The following is a 14,312-nucleotide window of genomic DNA, read 5'->3' as shown; positions in this document are numbered from 1 at the left end:
TTGATATGAAAATTAACTCCTAAAATTATATGGTTAAAATCTTATTACTTATTTATGTTAGTGTTGTGATAATAATGATTATACACATAACTTATTGTGTAATATGGTGTATTTTAAATTAATTTAATGTTGGTGGGATTTAATGTTTTAAAAATATTTGTAAAACAAGATTATGTTATATGGTTATTAAAATGTAAATTTGTATTTTTATTATAAAAATATGTATATAGATTTTAAATTTACATTTTAAAATACAAATGATATTTAAAATGTTGGAAAAAAATATTAATTGGAAAATTAAAAAAATAAATAAAATTATTTAAGTTGACTTGTAATGTAATTGAAATGTATTGCTTGATTGTATGCCTATATATAATATTGTGCATTATTTGGTGTATTTTAAATTAATAGAGGCCTTTTGTAATATTTGGACAAAAATCAAAAATTTGATTTTTTAATATATATATATATATAGAGAGAGAGAGAGAAAGGTAAATTGTATGTGGTTTTCAAGTTTAGCATGTTCATATTAACCTGACTATGAGAGAGTTAATAAAAATAAATTTATAAAATTGTAAAAATATATTATGATGATGATGGTGATTGTCAACATACCAAACATTGGTCTATTGGACCTAAAGAAACAAATTATTTATTTTGATTTAAGATTTTATTGGAGAGAAGCCTCCAGAGCTCACTATCCTTTTGACATTGTAAAAGGCTAGGAAAATAAGTATTGTAACATGGTCATCATAGCATGGCCAAAGCCATTTTGACATTGTGAAAGGCTAAGAAAATAAGTATTGTAACATAGTCATCATAGCATGGCCAAAGCCCCAATTGCACATTCTCTCGTTTTTCTTTTTAAGAATCTTAACTTAATTTTGTGAAAAAATAATGTAAGTAATGTAAATGTGAGAAAAATGTTAAAAGTAATTAAAAATATATTCTTGAAAATTTGAAATTCCTCTAACATAGCTTCGGCCATGCTATGTATTAAAATATAGTTTGAGTGTGTACATTAAAAATAATAATACAATTTGCACTTGATTTTTTGGTTGGTATAAAAAGCTATTATATGAAAAATAATGTAATAAAATTATAATATGATCAATCAAATTTTTTAAAATGCGAAGTCTAAATCAGAAATTATTGTTTGCAAAATAAAAGTAAAATAGTCAATTAAAAATACTTAACAAAGTGAAAATTTCCCAAAAAAAAATTAATAATGTATTAAAAAGAGTTTGAGGATGTACAAAAATTCTACTAATATATGATGAATCTTTGTCAAAAAAAACTTTTTACTAAAGCACTTCTAGCCTCCCCTCCCCATCTACTGTTCTTTCCATTTGCTTTGTTGATGGGGCATACAATTAAATATTTTATATTTTTTTAAAATCCAATAAACAATAATCCATTATAGATTTCACTAATTATGTATGAAATTGCAAAACAATTCCATTTACCTTTTTCGATCTATTTTCATTTCTTGATACCTTTCACTTAGCTTTAAAGTTTTAATAATAATTTTATTTTGTACCAAAATATATAAATTTAAAATCGTAATTTTCAAAATTTTCAGGCCAAAAAAAGCTAGATAGTATTATATAAGAAATATAATGGCAAGTATTACATCATTTGCTAAGAAAATAGGTCCAGTCAATATATACAGAAACATAATTTGCAGATTAGCCTGAACCAATATGGCCTAATAGATTGAATGTGACAGTATTATGCATAGAATGGAGATACTACAACTTCAATAGGACAATGGTGACAGTATTTTGAAATTTTTTTGTGGTTGGTATATGTGAAAACCATATGGAATGTAACCCATAAAAAATTGAAATTTAAAATAAAATTAATCTTATTTCACTTCCCTAATTAAATAATTAATAAAAAAAAATTTCAGAAGAAAAATCTCGATGTAATTATATTAAGGAAATATAATATGCTGAATACATGAGAGGAGATGTTTATTTAAATTAATAAAAAAAAATTTCAGAAGAAAAATCTCGATGTAATTATATTAAGGAAATATAATATGCTGAATACATGAGAGGAGATGAGAGGACAAAAACAGAGCAGCCCGGAGAAGCTTTAATTTGTAATAACAAATAACAAAAGTTGTAAATACTTTAATCAAATATTTTTTAAATAATGATTATAAATACTAACCATCTCACATTAAATTGTGAAAGCAATTTCATGAAATCATTTGTAACTTTTTGTCAAAATATACAAAATTTAAAATCTTATTTGTATAAATGTTGAAATTTAAAAACCATTACATATCCTATTATGTGAAAAACTATATGAATGTGATCCATATAAATTTAAAATGTCAAAGGTGCAGTTAAATATTTTTATCTTTTAAATCACAAATTTAAATCAAATTAATTAAACAAGTTAAATAATTAATATAACATCAAAATAAATCATTAAATCAAAAAGTAAAATTACAAAATTAAGCTAGAATTCTTAAAAAGAAAAAATAATAAGAAACTTCTATGGCTCTTTCGCCATGCTATGATGACTGTATTTTTACAATTTTATAAATTTATTTTTATTAACTCACCTATGGTTGGGTATTAAAATTCTTAAAAAATAAAATCAATAGGAAACATCTCCCTTGATTATAATATACTTTTACACTTTTGTAAGTTTATTTATTTATTTATTTTTGTAAGTTTATTTATTTTATTTATACTTTTACAATATTAGGTATACAATCAAATATCACATCACACAACACAATATCACATAATAAATACAAAGGAAACTTAAATAATCTTATAATTTTATTGTATAAATTTTTTATTTTTCAATTAATATTTTTTTATGGGCATTTTGAATATCGTTTGTGATAGTAAAATAAAATAAACTTATTGAAATTTATGATTTACATATTGTACAAATATTATAAAAGCTAACATTTATTAAATTTCAAATTTTAAAAGTTTCAATTAATTTAAAATACATCAAATAATACATAATATTATAGGTATATAATTAAATATTACCAAGAGGCAACACAGTTCAATACTTCACACATTTAAAATGTGAAGTTGATTTTTTTTTCAAACACATCAATTAATTTAAGTATTATGTTTTATTAAATAACACAATTTTAGATTTTTACAATGATTTATAATTGGTATAAAAAAATTCAATTAATTTAAAATACACCAAATTATGCACAATATGTACAATCAAAATACACAACACAACACATTTCAATACATCACAATATCACATAATAAATATTTAAATTATAATCTTATTTGTATAACTTTTTAATTTTCCAATTAATATTTTTGGTTAAATCACAGTGTAAACATCATTTGTGATAGTTATATAATTTTGGTTAAATCACATTTTAAACATCATTTGTGATAGTTATATAAAGTATTATATGAAAACCATATGAATAATGCAAAAGATTTGAAATCAAAGTTTGACATGCAATATGTAAAGTTTGTTCACCAACTTAAAACAAAACTAATCTTATATTAATTAATTAAATGAAATACATGTCAAAAATCATTAATATATAACTTATTTGTGAAACTAGAAAATTAAAATAAATAAAATTAAAATTTTAAAACTAAAATAGACAGTTACATAAAATAATTATTAAAAATTAAAATACAACTCCTTCCCAACTTCAAGCATCCTATTTTTGAAAATTGTGAGAAAGACCCTTTTTAAAATAAAAATCATTATTATCTTTTAAAATTTATAAGTTATTTTTAATACTCCACTTGTTGCTAAGGAAATAATAACATGTGAAATAAATGTATAAATGCAGTTTTAAAATGTAAAGATACTCATACAAATAACATAATACTCGTATTCAAATACTCATAACCAAATAACATAACATTGTTGTACAAATATTCTGAAACATTAAATGTCAATAATTTTAAAATGAAAAATACACAATGTTAATGTGTATAATTATATATTTATATACACACAACACAACATCACATATCACAACACAACACAACACAACACCACATATCACAACACAACACAACACAATACAATACAATACAATACAACAACAACACAAATATAAATTTTTATTAAATAACAAAATTTTAAATGTAATTTTATGAGTTATTTTTCATGTCAAAGTGCTTGGTATATAAAGTATTCATGTCAAAGTGCTTGGTATATAAAGTATTCATGTGAGAGTAATGTGAAGCAGATTTTTTTTCAAAAACATCAACTCATTTTAAATATTAATTTTTATTAAATAACATAATTTTAAAATGTAATTTTGTGAGTTAATTTTTATAGTCATTTTGGTTGGTATAAAAGGCTATGCTGTGAAAAAGAAGTAAATATGTTCAATCAATTTTTTTTAAATGCAAAGTTGAATAATTTTTTATAAAAGCATTAATTTTAAATTAATTAATTATAGAAATAAAAAATAAAAAATCATTATATCAGAAATCATATTTTAAGTCACTTGTATCATAAAATTATTGTTTGCCAAACAACTTAAACTTAAATGTTAAAATTAAAATACTTGAAAAAAAAAAAAAAACAACTATCCAAGACAATGAGACTCCTCCAAGATAGCTTTGGCCATGCTATCTTTGGAGGTTGGGAGAAGGGGTCAACCCCCTCTCCAAAAAAAACTGATTATTATTGAAGTATTGTTTTTGAGTGGTACATCAAAAATAATAATACAATTTACAATTACAAAGATTCTTCGTCCTTTGCCAATGCACTCCCCTTCTTGGTCCTGTTCTTTCCATCTACCTTCTTGGTCCCTGCATACCATTAAAAAAATTATAATTTTGATAATATTTTAAGATAATCAATAACAAACAATTAAATATTTTTTTAAGACCAGATCAAAATTAGTCCATTAAACATGGAGTATGAAATTGCAAAACAATTCCATTTACCTTCTCATATATAATTTTTTTGTTACAACACTCTGCATCTGGGTTTGAGTGGAAACGCTTCCAATCTATTTTTTTTATACCTGTTTCATATAATAAGAAGCTTCAAAGTTGTAATAATAATTTTATTAATTTTATTTTAAAATAATAGTTGTAACTAATAAAAATTTCACTCACCATTTCACATGCAATTCCATCTTCTCATTTATAACTTCTTGTCAAAAGCATCTGGGTTTGAGTGGAAACGCTTCCAATCTATTTTTTTTATACCTGTTTCATATAATAAGAAGCTTCAAAGTTGTAATAATAATTTTATTTTAAAATAATAGTTGTAACTAATAAAAATTTCACTCACCATTTCACATGCAATTCCATCTTCTCATTTATAACTTCTTGTCAAAAGCCCTCTCTCCGTCCACTTGTTTTATGCCTGTTCGATAAAATAAGATACTTTAGGAGCCATTAACGCACTTCAAGATTGACTGATTCAATCAAGCTAAGCAACTTGGTAGCTTACCTTAAAATAAATTAATTACGTTAAAAAAACATGTGCCAGACTCTCTGATTGGTCATTGCGCTCACAGAATATCAAAATATATTTAAAACATGTATTACATTCATGTGCCACGCTCTGAGGGGAGGTCATTGGGCTCACACAAGTCACTACAGTTGCCTGGCCTGGCCTCAGTAACTCAGTAAGTTGATGGGAGAGCAATCGAGGGCCTACAGCACAAGACAAACTACTGAATTGAGTCTGTTTGCCCTACAGCACAAGACAAACTACTGAATTGAGTCTGTTTGCCCCTACAGCGTAATACAAACTACTGAATTGAATCTGTTTTGTCCTACAGCGTAAGACAAACTACTCAATTGAGTCTTTTTTGCATTAATAGCGATGTACACCCATTATAAATTTTGCTGAACCGGTACAGTTGGGAACCAAACCCATTGTACAATTCAGTATGTTTTACATAGGGTACATCAATTGACCTATACCATATTTGATCAAACTATCTAAGTCCAGAAGAGCTTATTTATGCATGATTAATTTGTTACTTTGAAAAGCTACACAACATTCAAAAAAGATAAAGATATATTCATTGTTGATTATACAGGATGAATATAGTGAATTTGCAATTTACCTTCAAGAGCAATAGAAATATATTTTTGGGTTGCCTGGAACAATAGAATATTCCCCCTACAGGTATCTTATGATATATCAGTTTGAAAAGCATCAGACTGAAGATATATTTCAGGTTCCTGGAAGAGTCGAATATTCCCCATACAGGTATCTTAAGGATGAGAGAGAAATAATAGTAAAATAATTATCGGACATGTATCAGATTGTGTCTAGTAAAAGCCCCTGTCTATCCAGTAGTGTGACAGATCGGTTTGGGGAGCATCAGACTGAAGATCTGAAGGTTGCATGTTCGGTCCACACTCACCACCATTGTATTTTTGTAATCCATTCTTTAAAAGGTTTGTTGAACACTAAAAATCGATAAATGAAGGCTACAGGGAATTACTATGACAAAAGAAAAGTTCATTCCTGTAACACTCAAGCAGGCATCTGTCAAATACTGTAACAGAAGGTGAAACTAAATGACTTCATTAATAACTCAAGTTTGAGAGCATTAGACTGAATATCTAAGGTTGCATGTTCCGTCCACACTCACCACATTGCATTTTTCTGTAATCAATTCTTCAACAGGTTTGTTGAACTAATTAGATAAATGAAGGCAGTCCAAGGAACTACTATGACAAAAGAAAAGTTCACTCTACATGGCAAACTGCAACACTCAAGTAGGCATCTGTCAAGTACTTGTAACAGAAGGTGAAACTAAATGACTTCATTAAGAACTTGTATGTCTATCCGTAGTGTGACACCTAGCCTTGGAGAGCATCAGACTGAAGGTTGCATGTTCGGTCCACACTCACCACATTGCATTTTCTGTAATTCGTTCTTCAAAAGGTTTGTTGAACTAAATAGATAAATGAAGGCAATCCAAGGAATTACTATGACAAACCAAAGTTCACTCTACATGGCAAACTGTAACACCCAAGCAGGCATCTGTCAAATACGAGCATCACACTGAAGGTTGCATGTTCGGTCCACACTCACCACATTGCATTTTCTGTAATTCGTTCTTCAAAAGGTTTGTTGAACTAAATAGATAAATGAAGGCAATCCAAGGAATTACTATGACAAACGAAAAGTTCACTCTACATGGCAAACTGTAACCCTGAAACAGGCATCTGTCAAATACTTGTTACAGAAGGTGAAATTAAATGACTTCATTAGTAACTTAAGTTTGTCTATCCAATAGTGTAACAGCTAGGTTTAGAGAGGGTCAGACTAAATAGATAAATGAAGCAAATCCAAAACAACAAACAAACAAAAAATAATAATAATAATAATAATAATCACTGTACCAACTCAAGCAGGCATCTGCCAAATACTTGTAACAGAAGGCTGGCTCTCACAGACTTTTGTAGTGAAATATGATGCCTTGAGCACTGACATGAACACTGATCAGGCAAAATCAGTAGCCTATTGCTTTTCAAAGTAGAAATTGATTCACAAAGAGAAGCTTTTATGCATCTATGATAAGGAAATATTGACCCTTATGCATGTTGTCGAAAAATTCAAGCCATATTTATCCGGACAACACCTCAAAATTGGAAGAGCATGAAACTTTGAAGTATTCCTTTCTTATCTATGCTATCTATCGTAGAACTGGGATGGAAAAAAGAATTATTAGCTGTATGTGCAAAAGATGAGAGGGCAGCTGATAGGCTACAAAACTCCAAAAAAACCGAGGAGGAGGACAATGGGTATGCATTTCGAGGCAATCTGATTTTTCTATAAGAATTGCACATATCTAGTACCGAAATCCACATTTTAACAAGGCGGAGATAGAAGAATGCCAATCCTCATCTGCTGTTGGTCAAAAGTTGACATTCCAGTGGTACAAGGACATTCCAAGGATCTCGAACTTCTCATGCAAGCTATGCAATCAAAGTCCTGATAAATAAGGGGATTTAGGCATTGCACAAGTAGCAACCTCTTGATCCACCAGCAGAGATTGACCATCTTAAATCTTGCCCTAAAATTGAAAGACTTCTCGTCTGGAAAGAAGATGTAAATTCAGTCTCCGTAAATTGCAATGGTTTTCAAATGGGAAAAAACTTTTACCCTAATTAAACTCGAGTGGATCCAAATGGTTGTTCATGGGAGCTAGACTGTGAATCAGAACTACGCATTGGTATATCTACCGCGGCACAGACACCTTATTTGGACATGGTAACAAACTATGCAAATGACCAATTATCAAATCAAAATACTGAGTGCTAGAGACTGATAACAAAGTGACCAACCAATTATCAAATCAAAACATTGAGTAGCGCAGACTGATCACTAAGTGACCAATTTTAAATCAGAGGGAAGATACACAACCGATTACACTGATTAAGAAAACAAACAATACCATATACGTATACATAGAAACCCCAAGTACCCCAGATATAAGTTATAGATAAAGTTTACTGTTCGTCCTCACAGCAAGCTATTCATAGAGCAATCCTGACACCCTTTCTTTGTGAAAAATCTAGACATGTCACGAGAATTGTGTGCCATACAGCAGCCCAAAAAGTCTAGACACTTGATTATGATTAATCGTGTGAGTCATCAAATAAAAAGCCTGCTAATAAAGTCATCAAGCCTTTCTTCCAGAAAATTATAGACACACGCATCAATAAACTGTGTATTCTACGCTGCAAGACATGCTGAATTGGGTCTGTTCTGGTTAATAGCAATATGTCAGCCCTCCATCCCTAATTATTGGGTGCACAATAGGTGATCGTGTCAATTAAAATCTTCTCACCATTGGCATCCAACCAACCAGAATGACCAGGTTCATCTGAATGTTTACTGGCCAGATGCTCTTGCACCCTTTTCCTCCCCACCATCCAGAATACCCCTCTTGCTCATAGCTTCATGGGCAGATCCTTTTAATTGACATCCACTTTCTGCATTTATTTAGCTTAGTTGAAGGGAAAACCCCAGAAGAAGGGATAGAAAGTAGATAACCAACACCAACAGTTTGGTTTGACTGCTCATAATACTGGCTCAGGATACCTCATAAGATGGGTTACGAAAAAAAAGGTTCACAAGGGTGGCTCAAGATACCTCATAAGATAGGTTAAGAAAAAAAAATCCCAAGGGTGTGTTACAGCACCTTACTGGTAACATCATCCTCTTACATCCATGCTCATTTCTGGCTCCATATTTCATCTACCTCACTGGTGGATTTCTCATACCTTTAAAATCCCTTATAGGCTCATTCCTAAAGTAGATTTAAGGATAAATTTTAAATTAATTGAATTTCTATCTTACTGATTTGATTTCTGACACCTTTAAAGTCCCTTACTGGCTCATTCCTCAAGCAGTTTTAAGTATGCATTTTAAATCAATTATAATAAAGTCAAAAGACTAAAGGAATTTGGCTCATTCCTAAAGCAGTTTTAAGGATGCATTTTAAATCAATTATAATAAAGTCAGAAGACTAAAGGAATCTGGCTCATTCCTAAAGCAGTTTTAAGGATGCATTTTAAATCAATTATAATGAAGTGAAAAGACTAAAGGAATCTAACTAGTGAATGTACCCTAGGGCCTACCTACATTACGCTCCTATGTTATAATTGTACAGACACTGAACACAGTGAAGGGACCCTGTTTAAATGCTCCTAAGTTATGACGGTATATAGACACTATATAGTGCAATTAAAAATATTCAGAAAGTGCGAACATTTTTACATTTTCTTTGTCCACTTTAGCAGGAGATGGACTATGAGTTGGGATAAGAGTTATCCACCAACCATGGTTGGTTGTTATAGGAAGGGGGGAGAGAATATTTGGGTGGTTTCCTTTTGGTGAAGTTTTTCTGCACTAATTTTGTACCTTTTAGGAGGGTTAAATCTTTAGACTATCCATTCCTCAGCAAACTCATCAATGGATAACCTGGCACTTCCTTGTAAGTTATGAGGGAACCCCAACCACATTGCTTTAGGGAAAAATTAATAAATGGAACTTGTTAAAGGCATAACATATATGGATGGAATTAGATAGATAAGAATGTACTTGTAATTCTTCTAAGATCAATATGCAAGGGAATGCAAAGCATAAATGCTAGTGTATTACTCTCTTAAATTGAAAAAACCTGAAAGGCATTTTTATGGGCCTGGGTTACAGAAATGTTTGCAGTAGTAGACTGAATAGGAAGGAAAATGTAAGAAGTACATTTCTTTTCAACCTTTTCCAAACCATTTATGTAGGGATTGAATATTGTGTAGAATGAAAAGAAAGAGCTTACCATGAACTACTTATTAGAATAAATCACATCCCTAAGATTTGTCCCACCTTAGAGTAAACAAAGGTGCAAACCCCTGTCAAGTATTTGAACCTTCTTTCCTTAGCTATCCTAAGTAGGCCCCAAGCACACTTAGTGCCAGTTCATCCTAGGCAACTTGCTTAAACTTAGATAGGCAAGGGCACGATATGTGAAACCATATTTTTTTAAATAGATCTTGATTAGATGTGTTTGCTTACATAATGTGTTCTTGACTAATCCAAATGTCTTCCTACAGGTCCTGCTTCAATGTGCAGTGGGAGCAGTGTCTCCCTAGGACTAGCAAGTCTATCCATACTCCTTACACCTTGTTCAAGCTGGTTGAGAAAAATAATAAATGGAGATTGATGAATATGACTGTAATAAAATGGTTAATAATCTGACCCCAAACCTGTGTAAGCTCAACTTATTAGTTTATAAGCTCAACATGGCATGGATTGTATGTCACTCAACTAAACAAAAACATCCAATGACCAAATTCTCTGTTTACAAAAGTGCAGAGACTAAAAAAATTGTAATAAAATTTAACCCACTTACTGAATTTCTACAAACAATGTCTAAAAAGAAAATTCTGGAAACCAAAATTTTTTGATTGTTACTAAGTCACTGAATGGTTAATAATCTCACTCCAAATAAGCTCAACATGGCTTGGACTTCTCGTCACTCTTTACATTTTAAATGTCCAATAACCAAAGTCTGTTTGCAAAGGGGAAAGAGGAAAAAAACACTCTAATAAAATTGCAATAAAATTCTACTTGCATATTGAACTTCTACAAAATAATAATAAAATTAAAAAACAAAAAACAAAACAAACTAACAAAATTGAAAACAAAAAATTCTGGAAATCCCAAAATTTTCTTTGACCTGAGCATTAGAGAGTTTTATGCTAATGCTAAATCAGCACCAATATATTGAAGTTTGATGAGGACATGCACCAACCCCACTTGGATATGGTAGTCAAACTCAATATTAATGCCACTAAGCATTATACTACTTAATTCAGTAAGGTCAGCACTTACTTATCATGTAAGCATGATTAGGCTGGATTATTAATCTTACTAAGTGTATACTACCACTAGGGTGAAATTATAGTGGAGAAGTTCAACCCATAACACCAGTTATACTCGCTTTTTATCAATGAGTACGCTCTAAAGTCATATTACTCTTGATTACCTTGTATGTCCATAGTATATTGTTAAGGTACATAATGGGAAAATTTGAATCGTAACAAGTACAATAGAGCTATGACATAAACCGTAGAAATACAAGAGTTACCTGAGTGACTAGAGCAATTGACTGTACTCCATATTACCCTGCCACTAACGCCATGGTTTATACTGTATTCAGTAGATACCAATATATTGTAATCTAGTCTATGCCCTTGGTATAGCATTAATTGGCTATGATATGCATGTAATTAAAGCGTAGTTTTCATGTCAGCTATTATACATAGTACTATTGATTACCGGGGGTTATTTACAGGTCATTCTATTCAGTCTTGTTGACCTGTAACAAGACCTGAATCACACCTTGGCTAACTCTTTAATCCGAGTACAGGTCTTTCAATTCAGTCTAGAGATTGGTATCAGGGTAAGGTGTAATTCTAGGCTAATCTCAATTACTAAACCATATAATAGTGTGAACACTATAGCTCAATTCGGAACAAGCTTAAGCATGCTAAGAGAAAGCTGCGTATAGGGCTAAGAACTCACTTATATTCCCTGAAAACCGGTATTACACTCTGATCATTCACCACGTAGTAGTTCTATTATCTCATGTAGCATCTATCTAGAAGAATATTTGCTAGTTTACAAGTAGCTTATTTATCTATATAATGATGAACTCATACAGGGTAATAATGACGCATTTACGAGTAATATGCTGGTAGCTTAATTTTCTTAAGTGTACATGATAGCAGCGTAATTCAACTCTTAACATACCCTTAGTTATATGTCTAGTTAATCCAAGAATATGTAAAGAGGCTGTTGTGGTTCTGATCAGGGAATGCAGAATTATTTGTACTACTCGCCTCTACATATTGAACTTCTACAAAAGGTTTCTAAGAAGAAGACTCTGGAAACCCCAAAATCTTTTTTAGACTTGGTTATTAGAGGGTTTTATGCTAATGCTAAATCAGCACAAATATGTTGAAATTTCATAAACAATATTCAAAAAATAAAACCTAATAAACAATACCAAAAAAATAAAACCCAAAGAATTTGAAGAACTAAACACATCACAGATTATGAAATAAAACCCAAAGAAATTGAAGAACCAAACACATCACAGATTATAAACTTCTAAAAACAATTTCTAAGAAGAAATTTCTGGAAACCTGAAACCTTATTTAGATTTGAACATTCAAGGGTTTTATGCTAACACTAAATCACTCTCAATTTATTGAACTTTGATAACAATACTCAAAAATTAAAACCTATTAGGACATAAACAGTACCAAAAAAAACTAAAGACAGAACAACTAAACTCATCAAAGATTATAAAGTCTTTCCCAACCAAAAACCAGAAACATAAAAGAACCAAACTCATCAAATGCAAATGCAATTGGGAATAAGAAGTTTTTAACTAAAACCATAGTGCATATGTATCTAATCCCTAATCTTATGAGATAGGAGAGAAACCAAAAAGTTAACGTTAATCTCACCTGTAATCTAAAAAATACACCGCAGCCGTGTTTTCCAGGATGGTCATATAGTTCTTCACCTGCACCTCAAGAGAAAACGGCACAAGTTAATCCAAAGAAAAGAAAAAAAATATGATAAAACTTCTGGTAAAAACACTAATCTATCCATGAGATATTGAAATACAATTATGTCATCTGATAATGTAATACTACCATCAAAAATTTAAATACCAAATAAATAAAACAGTACCTACCTTCTCAGTCTTCACAATTAAATCAATCATCCCGTCTTATGCTCATTGCAACATCGCCCTCCCTCTTTTGCTCATTGCAACATCGCCCTAGCTCTTTGACCCAGCAAACAAGTACCAACCTCTCAAACCAGAAGCAAAAGAACAACAAACAAACCCAAATCTATACCAACCACCAGAACCAAAAAAACAGCAAACAAACCCAAATCTAGACCAACCAGGAAAAGAAAATAAACAGAAACAAAATAGATAAAAAGTAAAAGAAAATGCAAACAGAAATTAAGCATGGCCATGCTCTAGAAAAAAAGAAAACACAGAGTATCAAAATGCAACAAACAGCAAAATCTGTCCTGCTCTTCTGTCTAAACCCAACAAATTCCAAAATCTGTCAGGCTCTATTATCTAATTTGTTCTACCAATCTCCTTCTCCGCCAAGCTCCAGCGAAAAATAAGCCCACCATCTCTCCAATCTTCTGCTCTCTCCTTCTCCGCCAAGCTCCAGCTAAAAATAAGAAGCCCACCATCTCTCAGATCTTCTGCTCTCCACTCTTGCTCTGTCGGCCAAGGTAGCAAATGAAAGGCCAAAATTCTCCACTCTGGCTCCTGCCGGCCAGGCTAGCAAATGCCTACCAGCTACCGTCTATCAGATTCCGCCGGCCAAGCGTGTAACTGTGATAATATATATCGGATTTCAAGAATTTCGAAAGTTTTTCCCTCTTTCAAATCCGCCGCTAGCATGCGCACAGAGCCCAATGCCGCCTTTGACATGAAAATGTGTATTTAAAATATGATCTGCACAGAGACCAATGTGACCGTTGAAATTAAAATATGGTTATGTGCATTGAATTGTGCACCATGTACTTGTAACCTGTTTTTATTATTATTTATAGTTTGGAGTGGTTTATTTGTTACTTATTTTGAAAAATGTTTATAAAAAATAAAAATAAAAATAGGTTTATTAATCATTAAAAATATAGGTTTATTAATCATTAAAAATATATATTTTTTATTGATTTTATTAAAAATTTGATATTAATTTTAAATAATAGATAGATATATTTTAAATATATATATATAGAGGGGATGATAA

At 30.7% G+C, this 14,312-nt stretch overlaps 1 long non-coding RNA gene across 5 annotated transcripts; it reads right to left on the bottom strand.

Moving 5' to 3' along the window:
* Window positions 1-4,490: 4,490 nt before the first annotated feature.
* On the bottom strand, window positions 4,491-13,952 carry LOC149226417 (uncharacterized). 5 transcript variants are annotated; one of them, XR_016247032.1, is made up of 4 exons: window positions 13,226-13,942; window positions 12,993-13,051; window positions 5,278-5,352; window positions 4,492-4,787 (listed from the first exon to the last, which is right to left on the bottom strand). It is a non-coding gene; the product is annotated as an uncharacterized LOC149226417 (long non-coding RNA). The 5 variants fall into 5 exon arrangements; XR_016247030.1 differs by lacking the exon at window positions 4,492-4,787 and adding an exon at window positions 4,948-5,005 and having other exon boundaries at window positions 13,226-13,941; XR_016247031.1 differs by lacking the exon at window positions 4,492-4,787 and adding an exon at window positions 5,147-5,192 and having other exon boundaries at window positions 13,226-13,941.
* Window positions 13,953-14,312: the final 360 nt, after the last annotated feature.

Source organism: Pinus tabuliformis, chromosome J (genome assembly GCF_031772625.1).
Source record: "Pinus tabuliformis cultivar Carrire ecotype Pingquan chromosome J, CPIR1, whole genome shotgun sequence".
NCBI lineage: Eukaryota > Viridiplantae > Streptophyta > Pinopsida > Pinales > Pinaceae > Pinus > Pinus tabuliformis.
The sequence above is the reverse complement of the archived record's forward strand: the minus strand, read 5'-3'. Positions and strand labels throughout refer to the sequence as shown.